We start from the raw sequence: 14041 nt of genomic DNA, 5'->3' as shown, positions 1-14041 counted from the left end.
GCACCACCAGTCTGTTTATTAGCTTTCTTTACTAGGGGTGCAGCAGATGGAGGCACTCCACACTGTAGGGCTGCAGGATTCACCCCAAAATACCCCTTCCATTTTGCATTACAATCCAGGCACCCCAATAGGGAGCACACACCCATGTTTTACTCAGTGTTCCCCCGGCTGTCTGTTCTGTGCCCCCTGCCAACTGGCTGCACTGTCCCCACAGATGCCTTGACGGTTCTATGTGGAAGAGCGCAGGCTTCTCCCACCACTCTGCCACCCAGCATCCATTTCAAATGCGGTGCCGGCCAACAAACAGAGCACGTGTACCGACAGCCAAGGTAATTGGTTGCTGGGCTGCGAGCTCTGATTGGCTCACCAGCCGGTGCAATATCTGTAAAACAGTAGCTGCCAGAGCAGATGGAAAAAGCCTGTTATCTGATGTTCTTTCTTCACAGTGACCAGCAGCATCGGTGGAGCCCAGCCAGAGTGGTGAGTGAGCACTACAGGTGCAATTATATGTTAGCAGGGGGTGGGGGCTCCCAGAAATATCAGTGTACAGGGCCTAAAGATTTATGTTGCCAGCCCTGCTCCCACGCCTCCAGCGGTTGCCGCTGCTGAGAGGTGAGTGCAGAGCAGTGCCACAGGCTTCCCCACCCCTCCGGTGCCTCCACCACTGCCACTGAGAGACTAGAACAGTGGAGCACAGCGCAGCAGGCTTCCCTCACCCCTCCAGCAGCTCTTGGCCATTTCAAATACGGCACTGCTCCTGAGCCAATAAGAGCTTGCGTACAAGGAGCCACATGATTGGCTGCCTGGCCATGAGCTCCAATTGGCTTATGATTAGGCCCATATTTAAAATGGCCAAGAGCCGCCGGAGAGGGGGGGGGGGAAGCTTGCAGTGCTGCGCAGCCTGAGGTCGGGGCCCGGGAGTCACTGCCAGTGGGATCTGCACATGAACGTGCTGCTGTGTGGGGGAGGGGCATGAGCTAGCATGGTCGGAAGGGAGCCTCTTGGCAATGAGCATGTAATCCCCCCCTTGGGCAGCAAGCATGTAAACTCTTCCCATCCACATGGCACACTGAGCACATTTGACACTTACAACGTCCTCCATATGCCACTATTATGCCATCGAACCTCTTTTACGCCTTTCGACTCCTCTGCATGCAACTATTATTCCAATAGAATCCACACACCACTATTATGTCATAGGACTTCTCCAAGTAATATGCCATCAGATTGCTCAGCATGTCACTACTATGCCATCAGAGTCCTCCAAGAGGTACTATTATACCATCAGACTCATCTGCATGCCAGCACTCACTGATGATGACACACAGACAGTTGCTGATACTGACACATATATATTGACACAAAGCTGCTGACACACAGATGCAGGGGGTAAACCACAACCACTGGGTGGGAAAGTGGAAATGGCAAAAAAAACAATATGTTACTGTGGTAGTAGGTGCAGGGGTACAGCTGAATGCAAAAAATTGTATTGCGATCAGATCTGAGTAAGAGCCATTATACCAGTCACCATAATGCCTATTTCACACTATGTCACACACCATAATGCCCTATACACATTATGCCACACAAGATAATGTCTATTATACATTTATACACATCATAATGCCCATTACAAATAATGCCACATACGATAATGCCCATTAAACATAATGGCACACACCGTAATGCTTACACACTATGCCACACAGCATAGTTCTTGGCTATCAATTCTTACCCCCTTCAGTAGGTTCAGTTCTTTGCAACCTCAGTGAGCTGAGGGTTTGGTAGTCAGTCTGGATGATGGGGCCACTGCAGGGGGGTGCTGCGGCCCTCAGAAGACCAGATGTCTCTTCCCCCAAGTTTGCACTCGTGCCTGGCCTGCCTCCACACCCAGGAGAGAAAATATAAATTTAATAACAGCGCCTCTTTACTACAAGGAATAACACACAATCAATTGTTTTTTCAAATACGAATGTAAATCGCAATAGAACACACGTGTACGAGTCAATAGACTTTCTATAGGCACCCACGATATATCAGTGGCATAACTATAGAGGGTGCATGAGATGCGACTGCTATGGGCAGTGGTGTAACCAGTGGCGTAACAATGGAGGGTGCAGGGGATGCAGTTGCTATGGGGCCTGACGGGTGATGGGGCCCGAGACCAAGCTAGCAATCCCCTGCACCCTTTTAATTTCCTTAAATAGCCCTGCTGTCCCAGTGTCCATGCCCCCAGGGAAAGTCTTCTTTGTATAATGGATTGAAGGGGCTGGCAGCAGAATTAAAACGCAGCGCTGGAGGAAGTGGTCCACACTTTAGTGACCAGCCAGCGTCGGTGAGAAATAGAAGAGCGCCTGACCTGCCTATCCAGGCTGCCGGCGCAGATTACACCAGAACAAGCACGGTGGGATGCAAGTGGAGACCCGGCGGTGTGCAGAGGAGACCGGCACAGCAGTGCGGGGACCCGGTGTTGTGCGGAGACCAGGTGGTGCGGGGACCCTCCTGTGTGGACCGGCGACCTGGCAGTTTCCGGAGGTACACGGTGGCACCTTTACTAGGGTGGGGGGGCTGTTGAGGAAGTACACAGCGGCAGGACTATGTAAACCACAGCGGCACCTTTGCAAGAAGGGAGGGTGAAGTGGAAGGTGCATAGCGCCATCTACATACATAGCGTGTCTATCCTGCCGTCTCTCTTTTCTCCCCTGCCACTGCTCTTTCTCTCAACCCAATCTCTCACTCCAACTCTATCTCACCTCTTTATCTGTCTCTGCCCCTAGTCTTTATCCCTACTGCTTTCCCCACAGACCCCCTCTTTCCTCCCTCTCTGACAGTTTTCCACCCCTCTCTATACCTGTGCTCTCTCTCTTCCCCATCCCTCGCAGACACTCTCTCCCCCTGTCTCTCACTGACACTCTCACTCCAACTCACGGTCTTTCATTCTCTCTCTTTCTTTTTCCAAAAAGCCCTCTCCCCCTTTCTCTCTCCCCCCAACACCCTTTGTCTCTTACTCGATTACTCTTTCTTCTGCACCCCCCTTCCCATATATGGACATTATAGTGACATTGAGGGGGGGGGGGGGGCCCTTCCAAGATTTTGCTATGGGACCCACATCCTTCTTGTTATGCCCCTGGGTGTAACTATAAATTTGCTCCCCCTGCCAAAAAGTTTGTGGCGCCCCCCCCCCCCCCAGGCTCCTCTCCAGCATGTTTCACCAGCGTGTGATTCTGATGACATCACATGCATAACGGAGTAGCTGTAGCAAAAAAGAGACCAGTATACATTGCTGCTTCCCTTGGCTCCGACGCATCCCAGGCGACCCTAGCACGCCCATCCGCCTGCCCATCCTGTACACACTAGCCAATAGCCGACTCTGTGTACAGTCAATGAATCAGTGGGGGAATTTGTCATCTCTGCCATGGCCCCACCCAGGCTGACTTGCCTCCAGTGCTCAGTCAGTGGGCAGCGGAATGCAGCCCACTGCATCAGTGTGCCGAGCGGGTGCCGGCGCCCACACAGACCCTGCTGCTGCTTGCTCCCCCAAGCGTCTGCTGGGGCTGCCTTACAGTAGTTACGCCACTGGCTATGGGGCCCGGGGCTTGGGGGGGGGGCTCAAAATCCTAGCAGGCTATCCCCTACACCCTCTATAATTGTGTTATTTTTATTTCCCCCTAAAGATAGCAGTGCAGGGGGAGATTCACAGCCGCTACCCGGAAGCCGCTAGTGCAGAAGCAGTCCCACTGCTTGCTGCACCTACACGTAGCCTGGCTTCTGTGATGGCAGTGGCGGGGGGAAAGAGAACAGGACCCACTGTTTGTTGCCCGGAGCGAAGGAGGGGACCCACTGCTGTTGACGCCCGGAGCAGCTCCCTTACGCAAGAGACCCACTCCCTGGCGGAGGAGACCGGCTACCATTGCCTCCCATAGCCGCTCCCTGGTGGAGGAGGGGTCCCGGCATCCCGCTGCTGATGCCTCCCAGAGTAGCACTACCCAGAGCCACCTCGTGTGTGTGTGTGGGGGGGAGATGGGACCTGCTGCTGCCCGACGACGCTCCATGATGGACCCGCTGCAAGGAGCCGCTTCCGCTGCTGCCACTGCCCCAAGCCATACCATTGAGAAGAGGAAGTGGGCATGCTGGGGATGGCGAGAACAACCCCCCCCCCCCGTCTGTCTGTTTGTGAGTCCGTACCACCATGGTGCTCTGTCCATGCCTGCCCCCCCTCCATCTGTCTTACTTTTCCTCCATGTGGTGCTCTGTCTGACCGTCTATTCTCACCACCTTTCTGTCTGTCTATGCTGCACCCTCCTACTATCTGTCATTCTGTCTCCCTAAATGGTGCTTTCATCTTATATTAGCTAAACTAGCCTAAAAAACTACACCCCCCCCCCCCCCCCGTCAGAACAAAGGACTGACAGGGGCAATAAAAAGCAGGTACAAATTACTTTAAGACCTAAGGGCAGGGTATTTAGCAATTGAACATCCTATCCCAACAGAGAGAGAGATAAAGCAATAAGCAGTATACAGGAAACATATATGCTCTCACACAAACACATATATAACCCCAAGAATGTTGCCAACAGGATATTTAAAGGTACATTTACAAAGCAGAAAGGGGTAACAAGAGACCAAAAAAGGATTATAGAATAATAGGAATGTCATCCAAAATAGCAAGGCATCATAGAGTATCCTCCATTATTCTAGCCAGTACAATATGGAGAAAAGTCCGAGTTTTGCTGAAGAAAACATTAAACAATACAGAATGTGATCACTTTGTCCTATCATATAAAAGGATCATTATACCATTAGAGCAACAAATACAGGAGCTGAGAAAATGATTCTGGCCAGGCCTCCGTGTACAACAGAGACATATATAAAACAATACTTTCCTCCTCAGAGACCCAGGAACATACACAAAAAAATGGAGATACTGAGACAGTAGTACTGAGGTCATGGCAGGAACCCAAAAGAGGGTATAACTAAATTCTGGATACAGGCAATAAAGAAGTTCCATAAAGCTTAATGTTCCGGTATAGGTACATAGCAGTTATCCAGATGGAATAGTAAGCAATACTTCAGTTTTGACAGTAGGAGATGATACTCCTCGGCAGAGTAATATCAGAGGAGTTGCGAAATCAACTTCGAAGACACCAGGCAACGTCTCATTCCAGCTGGATAGGTCCAAGAGAGCTGAAGACTCAGATAGTGTATAAGCCACGTTAAGAGGACGTGATAGTTCAGCAGCCACATATCCAAGTTTGGCGACAATCCTCTGGGTAGAAGCAGCAATTGCAATGAGCAGCAAATTTAGGTGATCAGCCAGAACAGCGGTGGTAGGCAGTATAATACTCCAGTAATAAGGTGGTGGCTAGCACGCCACCAGGGCTCTCCAGCTGTTAGGTATAGAGGATGGGACAGCAAGTTATCAAGCCCCCAGTATATTGTGGTGCAAGGGTTAAAAAAATCCCAGCACAGTCACTAGAAGGGCACAGACAATGTTGAACACCTTACAGGAGAACCACAGATGCCTAAATTGGTATCTCCAATGAGGATGGAGCTTAGGCCAGACACCCCCTCCCCGAGGTACTCACACTCGTTGCCAGCAGCGATAGCGGAGCAGCGGCTACTGGGGTGCACCCGATATAGGGGGATATTCAATCACCGGCGAGGCCCTATTCAATGCTGTCTTCCCCGACAGCATTGAGCAGGGTATCTCAGCAGAACGAGCCCGACATCACAAGCTGTCGGGCTTGTTCTGCCGAGAACGTCCGGCTGCAGCTCGCCTCTTGGCCATCTGTCGGAGGGCTTTAGACAAAAGGAGTTCCCACTGAGATTCAGGGACGTGCAAGTAGGGGAAGCAGTGCTTCACCAGTTATAAATTATAAAAATGTGAATTCCTTTGCTCAGGGGCCAGCGCTGATGATCAGATGGCCCTGCTGGGAGGGGGCCACCCCCAGTTAAAGACACTGAAGAAGAAAGAAGATGCAGTTTATTAAAATATTTTAAAAAACAGTGTTTGTGTTTTTATTTTAATGTTTCCTTTACAGAGGGGCTATAGGTGCCAGCAGGCCTTTAATGCCCCACATGCTGGTACCTGTTGTCCTTCCAAGTACCAGCATGTGGTGCAAGCTTGCTGGGACCTGTAGTCCCCCTTTAAAGGACAATGTAACTTTTTTTTAAAACCAGCTATTAACCCCCGCACCCACCGCCTAGGGGTGCAGGGGATAGCCCTGGGCTTCAGCCCAATCCTAGGGTGCCCTGGAGAGGGAGGATCCCTTTATTTGGGGGTTCCCACCTCCTCATGAACGTCCAGCCTGACTAGTTAGGGTGGGTAATGTTTTGGCCATGGGACTCCGTCACGCGTGTACCCTGGCTATGGCATTACGCCCCCTGCTAGTTGGGCCTGGTGCTAGTTGCTTAAATACGGGGGAAACCTACTCATTTTGTCCCCGTATTTTGGGAACCAGGGCTGGCTCAAGAGCCCGATCTTAAAATACGTGGGACCCCTACTCATTTTGTCCCCTTTTATTTTGGGCACCAGGGCCAGCTCAGGAGTCCAGTTCTGTTACCTAAATTACGGGGGACGTATTTTGGGAACCGGGGCTGGCTCCAAAAGTGTGTGTGTGGGGGGGGGGGGGGGGTGGGGGGGGGGTGGATGCAGGTGCTTGGTAGGCTGTTATCAAAAGTTTAATAACAATTTTGCGATCAGAGCTGTGGCTTTAACATAATGCCTAAGAAGCACAGCCCAGACAAGATTATTTGTAACAGTAGAAGGATTTGGGAGAATCCTTGTGTTAAACCCATTTTTAAGCCCTGCACATGTTACATCTGCCCCACCTGCAGTGCACATGGTTTTGCCCATTTTCCAAACAAATTTGTACTGCACAAGAAAAAAGGTTTCACAGTCACCTCTGCGCCTTTGTGCAGCGGTCACAAATATTCCAAAGGAGGAATAGTTCAAAAAGCCTCCAAAGATATACAATTCAAACAAAGAGATGGAACATCATAACTGCGCTCAAATTTAAACAATTTATATGTATATAATTACGTATCACCATGAAGTTGGTCAAAGCATGGAAGTGGATTCTTATGTTCGTTTCTGGCTTATCCTCCGATGCGTTTATACATAAAAAAGGAAAAGATGATACATATGGTGTGATACCGTTTACAAGCCAAATAATAAAAAAAAGGTCTCTGGGTATCTCTTCAGATATGACACTTCTTCCCGAAGTTTTCTGTGCTATATAGTTTTACGGGGTCACCACCTGTGATTATTTCATAAGCCAATGCTTACAGTATCTTACACTTTAAGGTAGGTGTGAAAACATATAAAGGTATCTTTAAAAGTGTGCTCACGTGTTCTTACTTCTCATACGCTATGTATCCTCCTATCACGGTTTCACAGAGGTTCCACTGTATGAGGAGAGGTTCCTTCCTCTGAGAACAACACCAACGCGTTTCAACAAAAAGTCTTTTTACACCTTGAAAAAGACTTTTTGTTGAAACGCGTTGGTGTTGTTCTCAGAGGAAGGAACCTCTCCTCATACAGTGGAACCTCTGTGAAACCGTGATAGGAGGATACATAGCGTATGAGAAGTAAGAACACGTGAGCACACTTTTAAAGATACCTTTATATGTTTTCACACCTACCTTAAAGTGTAAGATACTGTAAGCATTGGCTTATGAAATAATCACAGGTGGTGACCCCGTAAAACTATATAGCACAGAAAACTTCGGGAAGAAGTGTCATATCTGAAGAAATTTGTACTGCAATCAGATCTGAATAAGGGCCAATGTGCGGGGATTGTTTAATTAAGGTTTTTAAGGTCCCTTAAATGTTATATATTGTACAATATGCATTTTTGTCTGGCTCCAAGTAGCAACACCTCACGCTCTTAATGGACTTTAGTCAGCAATCTGGAGGACTGAAACTATCTCAATCAGAGAGAACCCAACTCAATTTTACTTATATCTTTGAGATTTCTTATATTCAAATGTATCCCTATATCTATTTTAATTTTTAACTAATTTTTATTTAAAACTCAATGTTTATCCACAAGTAATACTTAATATGTACACTATATAACACTAGGTGATTCATCGCGCCCTATGGGTGCTCTTCACACCAGCGTAAGGGGCTGCGCCCCCTTAATTTGTGAACATTTGTATTGTGTGAAATATGGTTAGAATTGTATGAAAGATGCCTGTATTGCAACTTGAGTTATAGGTGAAATGTGTTAAATAGAGAGCATATGATTTGGAAGGGGGTGTGTATTGTTTTGTTTAATTAAAAAGCGATTACAGAGTAAGATGTACATTGATAGTGTGGATGGTACAGTGACATTTGTGAGCGTGTGTGTGTGCAATAGTATAGTAGGGTGTTTTTGAGTCAGCGGCTCCCCACTGGCAGAGGTCACGACACAGGAAAACAAGAGGCTGGGTAGTGATAGGGGTGTGTGGGCATAAGGGGGACTAAAGAGGAGGGTGGGGGACACTGTGCAGCTTCTGCCAGTGGGTGAGGGTCCAACGTGGCAGCACAGGAGTACAGGACGGTGGCCAGTGCCAGATTAAGCCTTCGGGGAGCCCGGGGTACTTTAGACAGGGGGGCCCCCTTGCACCTGTCATTATTGGCTGCAAACTGCATGGGAGAATATTACACTGTCAAAACACAGAGTAAAGGCAGAATAAACTTGGTCAATGGGTAACTGCAGGGGGAGACCTCACAGTCCTAGTGCTGCCTCTGATTAAAAACCCTCCCATGACTAAGCTGCTGCTGCTGTTCTCCATGGGCCTGAAAAGCATGTAATGAGCTCTACCAATCAGAGCTCAGCACAAACCTCTCAGCCTCTACCTTCTGGTGCAAAGTGTCATGGGACTAAGTCAACTCCCAGTAATGCACAGCACACTTGTGCAGTCAGTGTGCATTGGCTCCCGATGCTCAGCACCATTAATCATTGTCTTATTGGCAGATAGGTGAAGCTGCAGCACTACCCCACTCCCATGCACAAAACCATTAGCTGAAATTTTTTTTTTTTTTTTGCAAAATACATGCCAACCACAGGGGGCCCCTAGCTAGAGGGGGGCCCAGGGGTACTGACCCCTTGTGCCTCCATTATAATCCGGCCCTGACGGTGGTCCTGAGTCAGTGACTCTTCCTACTGGGTGGGAGTTAGGGTGCATGAGAGCAGGAGGCTGGGCTATAAGGCATGATAGGGGTATGTGGGCAACACAGCGTCAGCGACTCCCCAGTGGTGGAAGTTACGGTTCAGGAAAGCAGGAAGCTGGTAGTGATAGGGGTGTGTGGGCATACGGGGGACTAAAGAGGAGGGTGGGGGACAATGTGCAGCTTCTGCCAGTGGGTGAGGGTCCAGCGTGGCAGCACAGGACGGTGCCCCTGAGTCAGTGTCTCCTTCTACTGGAAACCAAAACAAGTATAACCAAGCGCAGGGTACTAGTGATGGTCCCAGCTTCCGTTTATAAGGGATACTCAGTCCTCAGAAACGCAAAAAACATATACACACCAAGTAAAACGGCGCTAATGGACCACACTATTTAGTATTCCAAAACGTATAAATTTATTAAAAATATATGATACAATTTTAACAATACCACCGGCCGGTAGAGCTACCAAAAAATGTGCACAATAATTTCTGACCATAAAAATGATAAAAATACAGAAGAAAAAAGGAAATAAGACTTCTTTCTTTATGCTGCAGCGTGTAGTCAAATATCAATGTTCCATTATCATTAATCTAGGGATGCCTATTTAGGCTAAGGCATATAATAGATTTAAGGCTTGATGGCTTTGGTTTTCTCCTATTATGTCCACTTAGCAGTTTACACAGTCCCAGAAAACTTATGAAACACCTTGGTGATCTTTAGTGTTAGATATATTTGGCAAGCGTGTTAGTCATTCACACGTACAGGCTTATTAGCCCTTTGGAATTGCTCCAAACTGCAGGTGCTCAGCCAATCAAGCAAAGCAGCGTTTTTTTGAAGAATAAAAATAATTGATACTTAGGCTTCCAAGCGAGTGCTTCCAAGCGAGTGCAGCGCTTCAATGCCCACTATGGGGTGGGAGTTCGCTGACCTGAAGCGGGTCCCCAGCTGTTGGTCTTCCCTATGTTACAGCTCCTCTCTGGGACTCACAGCTCCGGCAGTTCTCCCCGGCTCACGTGGTGATACTTGTTTGCGGAAGTCGAAGTGACGCTCGATGACGCGTTTCCCCGCCTGTTCCTAGTCAGCGGCTTCATCAGATGATCCGTCACAGTACATCTCCGTCTATTTGTACGTGCTCGCGCCGCCCAGATGGGCGTGGATTTTGCTGTCATCAGATTCTTAGCGCGGCAACTCCGTATGTTATTAACTAAGCCTCGTTTTGACACGCTATTTGATTATTAGAAAGAGCCAAGCCTCGTTGTGGATGTTACAACAAACTTTACTACTTTTGTATGGCAACCAAGCCTCTCTTTCAAGCCCGGTCTCCATTTTTATTTATATACGTGACTTCATTACTTGGTGTAGAATAGTAGTTCAGTAGGTTTTTTATAAAAAGGAAAAATAGAATAATAAATAAAAAACATATTATAAACATACGGAATAATACTAGAATTTGCTTAATCGCCATGTTTCTTTATGTAAAATATTATTATTTATGTACACATATAGTTACATCTTAGTTTTGTTCCTAGAACAAGGGGAGGAGGGAAGAAATGGGAAAAATGGGCAGGAGTATGATAAGGAAAGAAAAAGGGGAAAACAATATATATATACTTATTTGGGAGAGATAGAATATATATGAAAGAGAGACACAATTTCCAAACTATCGAATAGATATATATGCACCATATGTGTTAATAAGGTTAGGAAATAAACAAAAAATACAGGAACAGGCGGGGAAACGCGTCATCGAGCGCCACTTCGACTTCCGCAAACAAGTATCACCACGTGAGCCGGGGAGAACTGCCGGAGCTGTGAGTCCCAGAGAGGAGCTGTAACATAGGGAAGACCAACAGCTGGGGACCCGCTTCAGGTCAGCGAACTCCCACCCCATAGTGGGCATTGAAGCGCTGCACTCGCTTGGAAGCACTCGCTTGGAAGCCTAAGTATCAATTATTTTTATTCTTCAAAAAAACGCTGCTTTGCTTGATTGGCTGAGCACCTGCAGTTTGGAGCAATTCCAAAGGGCTAATAAGCCTGTACGTGTGAATGACTAACACGCTTGCCAAATATATCTAACACTAAAGATCACCAAGGTGTTTCATAAGTTTTCTGGGACTGTGTAAACTGCTAAGTGGACATAATAGGAGAAAACCAAAGCCATCAAGCCTTAAATCTATTATATGCCTTAGCCTAAATAGGCATCCCTAGATTAATGATAATGGAACATTGATATTTGACTACACGCTGCAGCATAAAGAAAGAAGTCTCCTTCTACTGGGTGGGAGTTAGGGTGCATGAGAGCAGGAGGCTGGGTGGTAAAGCATGATAGGGGAATGTGGGCAACACAGGGTGAGCGGGTCCCCACTGGCGGAAGTTACGGGAGAACAGGAGGCAGGGCAGTGATAGAGGTGTGTGCGCAAGAGGGGTAGTAAAGGTTTTTGGCTGTTGCTGAGTAGGGATAGGCATTGGTGCAGACGCCATCGATGGTTGGCATTGATGGCGATTTTGCACCCTGCCATCGATAGTAGTAACATATTACTTGGATAACCATCGATTATTGTAGCTATCGATGGTCATCCATTATATCTGACTGAATAGGCCATGGGTCAATCAGAACTTGGTGGCGGGACTTCCGGGTGTGGGGGGCGGAGCTATGCGCCATGTCCTGGCACCTTAAAAAAAATTGAAACTTGATTGGTTCTCCTTTGCCATTAATGTAGGGAAACCATCTGGACCTCACACATCGATGGCAAAAGTATTAAACATCGGCCATAAACCATTGCTTATTTGAAATCATTGATGGTCGATGGGCATCCCTAGAACTGGAGGAGGGTGGGGGACAGTATGCAGCTCCCGGCAGTGGGTGAGCGTCTCCTCCCACTGGGCGGGAGTGAGCGTGCATGAGAGCAGGAGGCTGTATAATAGTGGTTTGTGGGCAAGACATTGATAAAAGTTGTGGCGCTGGTGCAGAGGACCGGATTTTCCACCTAGGGGCGGCACCTGCTTGTGGCGGTACAGGATCCCTGATTGTCACGGGGGTACGTGAAATGCGGGAGCGGGGTCGCGGGGGTCCGCTGGGGGGGTGGAATTGCCGGAAGGGGGTCAGAGGGGGTTGCAAATTGCGGGAGGGGGGGTGTGCGGGATCCGCGATTAGCGGGAGGGGGTCCGCAAAACGTGGGAGGGGGCACGGGGGGCTTGAATCGCGGGAAGGGGGGTCCGCAAATTGCGTGAGGGGGGTTGTCGGGGTCAGTGAATTGCGGGAGGGGGGGTTGTGGAGGTCCGTGAATCATGGGAGGGGCGCGGGGGTGCCGTGAATCAAGGGAGGGGTTGGCGCAGGGGGGGTGGCGCGGGGGTCTGTGAATCGCAGGAGGTGGTATGAATCGCGGGAGGGGGGTCTGCGAATCACAGGAGGGGGGGTGCCGTTAATTGCGTGAGGGGGGCATGAATCGCAGGAGGGGGGGTCCACGAATCATGGGAGGGGTCTGCAAATTGTGGGAGGGGGCGCTGGAGGGGGGTGTGAATCGTGGGGGGTCCGCGAATCGCGGGAGGTGCTGAGGGGGTCCGCAAATCGCGGGAGGGGGCCGCTACGGGGGATTCCGTGAATTGCCGGAGGGGTCGGGGGTCCGCAAATTGCACGGGGGGGGGCTGGAATTGTGGGGGGTCGCAAATCGCAGAAGGGGGGGTGCCGTGAATCATGGGAGGGGGCAGTGGTCCGCAAATGGCAGGAGGTTGGGTCGCAGGGGGGTGGCGAATCGTGGGAGGGGGGGTCGCGGGGGTCCTGTGAATTGCGGGGGGGTTGCACGGGTCCCGCAGATCGCGGGGTACCCGCGAATTCGAATCCCATGAAACACGAGAGGGGGGGGTCGAGGGGGTCACGCGAATCACGGGAGGGGGGCTCGCGGGAATCTCGGGAATCACGGGAGGGGGTCGCAGGGGTCCCAAGAATCGCGGGAGGGGGGGTCGCGGGGGGCCCGCGAATCGTGGCAGGCGCGGGAGTCCCGCGAATCGCGGAAGGGGGGGTCGCGGAGGGCCTGCAAATCGCGGGAGGGGGGTCTGCGAATCACAGGAGGGGGGTACCGTTAATTGCGTGAGGGGGGCATGAATCGCAGGAGGGGGGGTCCGCGAATCGCGGGAGTGGTCTGCAAATTGTGGGAGGGGGGCGCTGGAGGGGGGTGTGAATCGTGGGGGGTCCGCGAATCGCGGGAGGTGCTGAGGGGGTCCGCAAATCGTGGGAGGGGGCCGCTACGGGGGATTCCGTGAATTGCGGGAGGGGTCGGGGGTCCGCAAATTGCGCGGGGGAGGCTGGAATTGTGGGGGGGTCGCAAATTGCAGAAGGGGGGGGTGCCGTGAATCATGGGAGGGGCAGTGGTCCGCAAATGGCAGGAGGTTGGGTCGCAGGGGGGTGGCGAATCGTGGGAGGGGGGGTCGCGGGGGTCCTGTGAATTGCGGGGGGGGTTGCGCGGGTCCCGCAGATCGCGGGGTACCCGCGAATTCGAATCCCGTGAAACACGAGAGGGGGGTCGAGGGGGTCACGCGAATCACGGGAGGGGGGGCTCGCGGGAATCACGGGAGGGGGTCGCAGGGGTCCCGCGAATCGCGGGAGGGGGGGTCGCGGGGGGCCCGCGAATCATGGCAGGCTCGGGAGTCCCTCGAATCGCGGAAGGGGGGGTCGCGGAGGGCCTGCGAATCGCGGGAGGGGGGTGTCGCAGGGGGGCCGTGAATCTCGGGAGAGGGTCATGGGGGGTCCCGCGAATCGTGGGAGGGGGGGTCGCAGGGGTCCCGTGAATCACGGAAGGGGGGGTTGCGGGGGTCCCGCGAATCGCAGGAGGGGGGTCGCGGGGGTCCGGGGGGTGCTGGCAGAGGGGGGGGGGGGGGTGCAGGAGTG

The sequence above is a fragment of the Crinia signifera genome, chromosome 8 (assembly GCF_055691185.1).
Source record: "Crinia signifera chromosome 8, ASM5569118v1, whole genome shotgun sequence".
NCBI lineage: Eukaryota > Metazoa > Chordata > Amphibia > Anura > Myobatrachidae > Crinia > Crinia signifera.
This window is presented reverse-complemented; position numbering follows the sequence as displayed.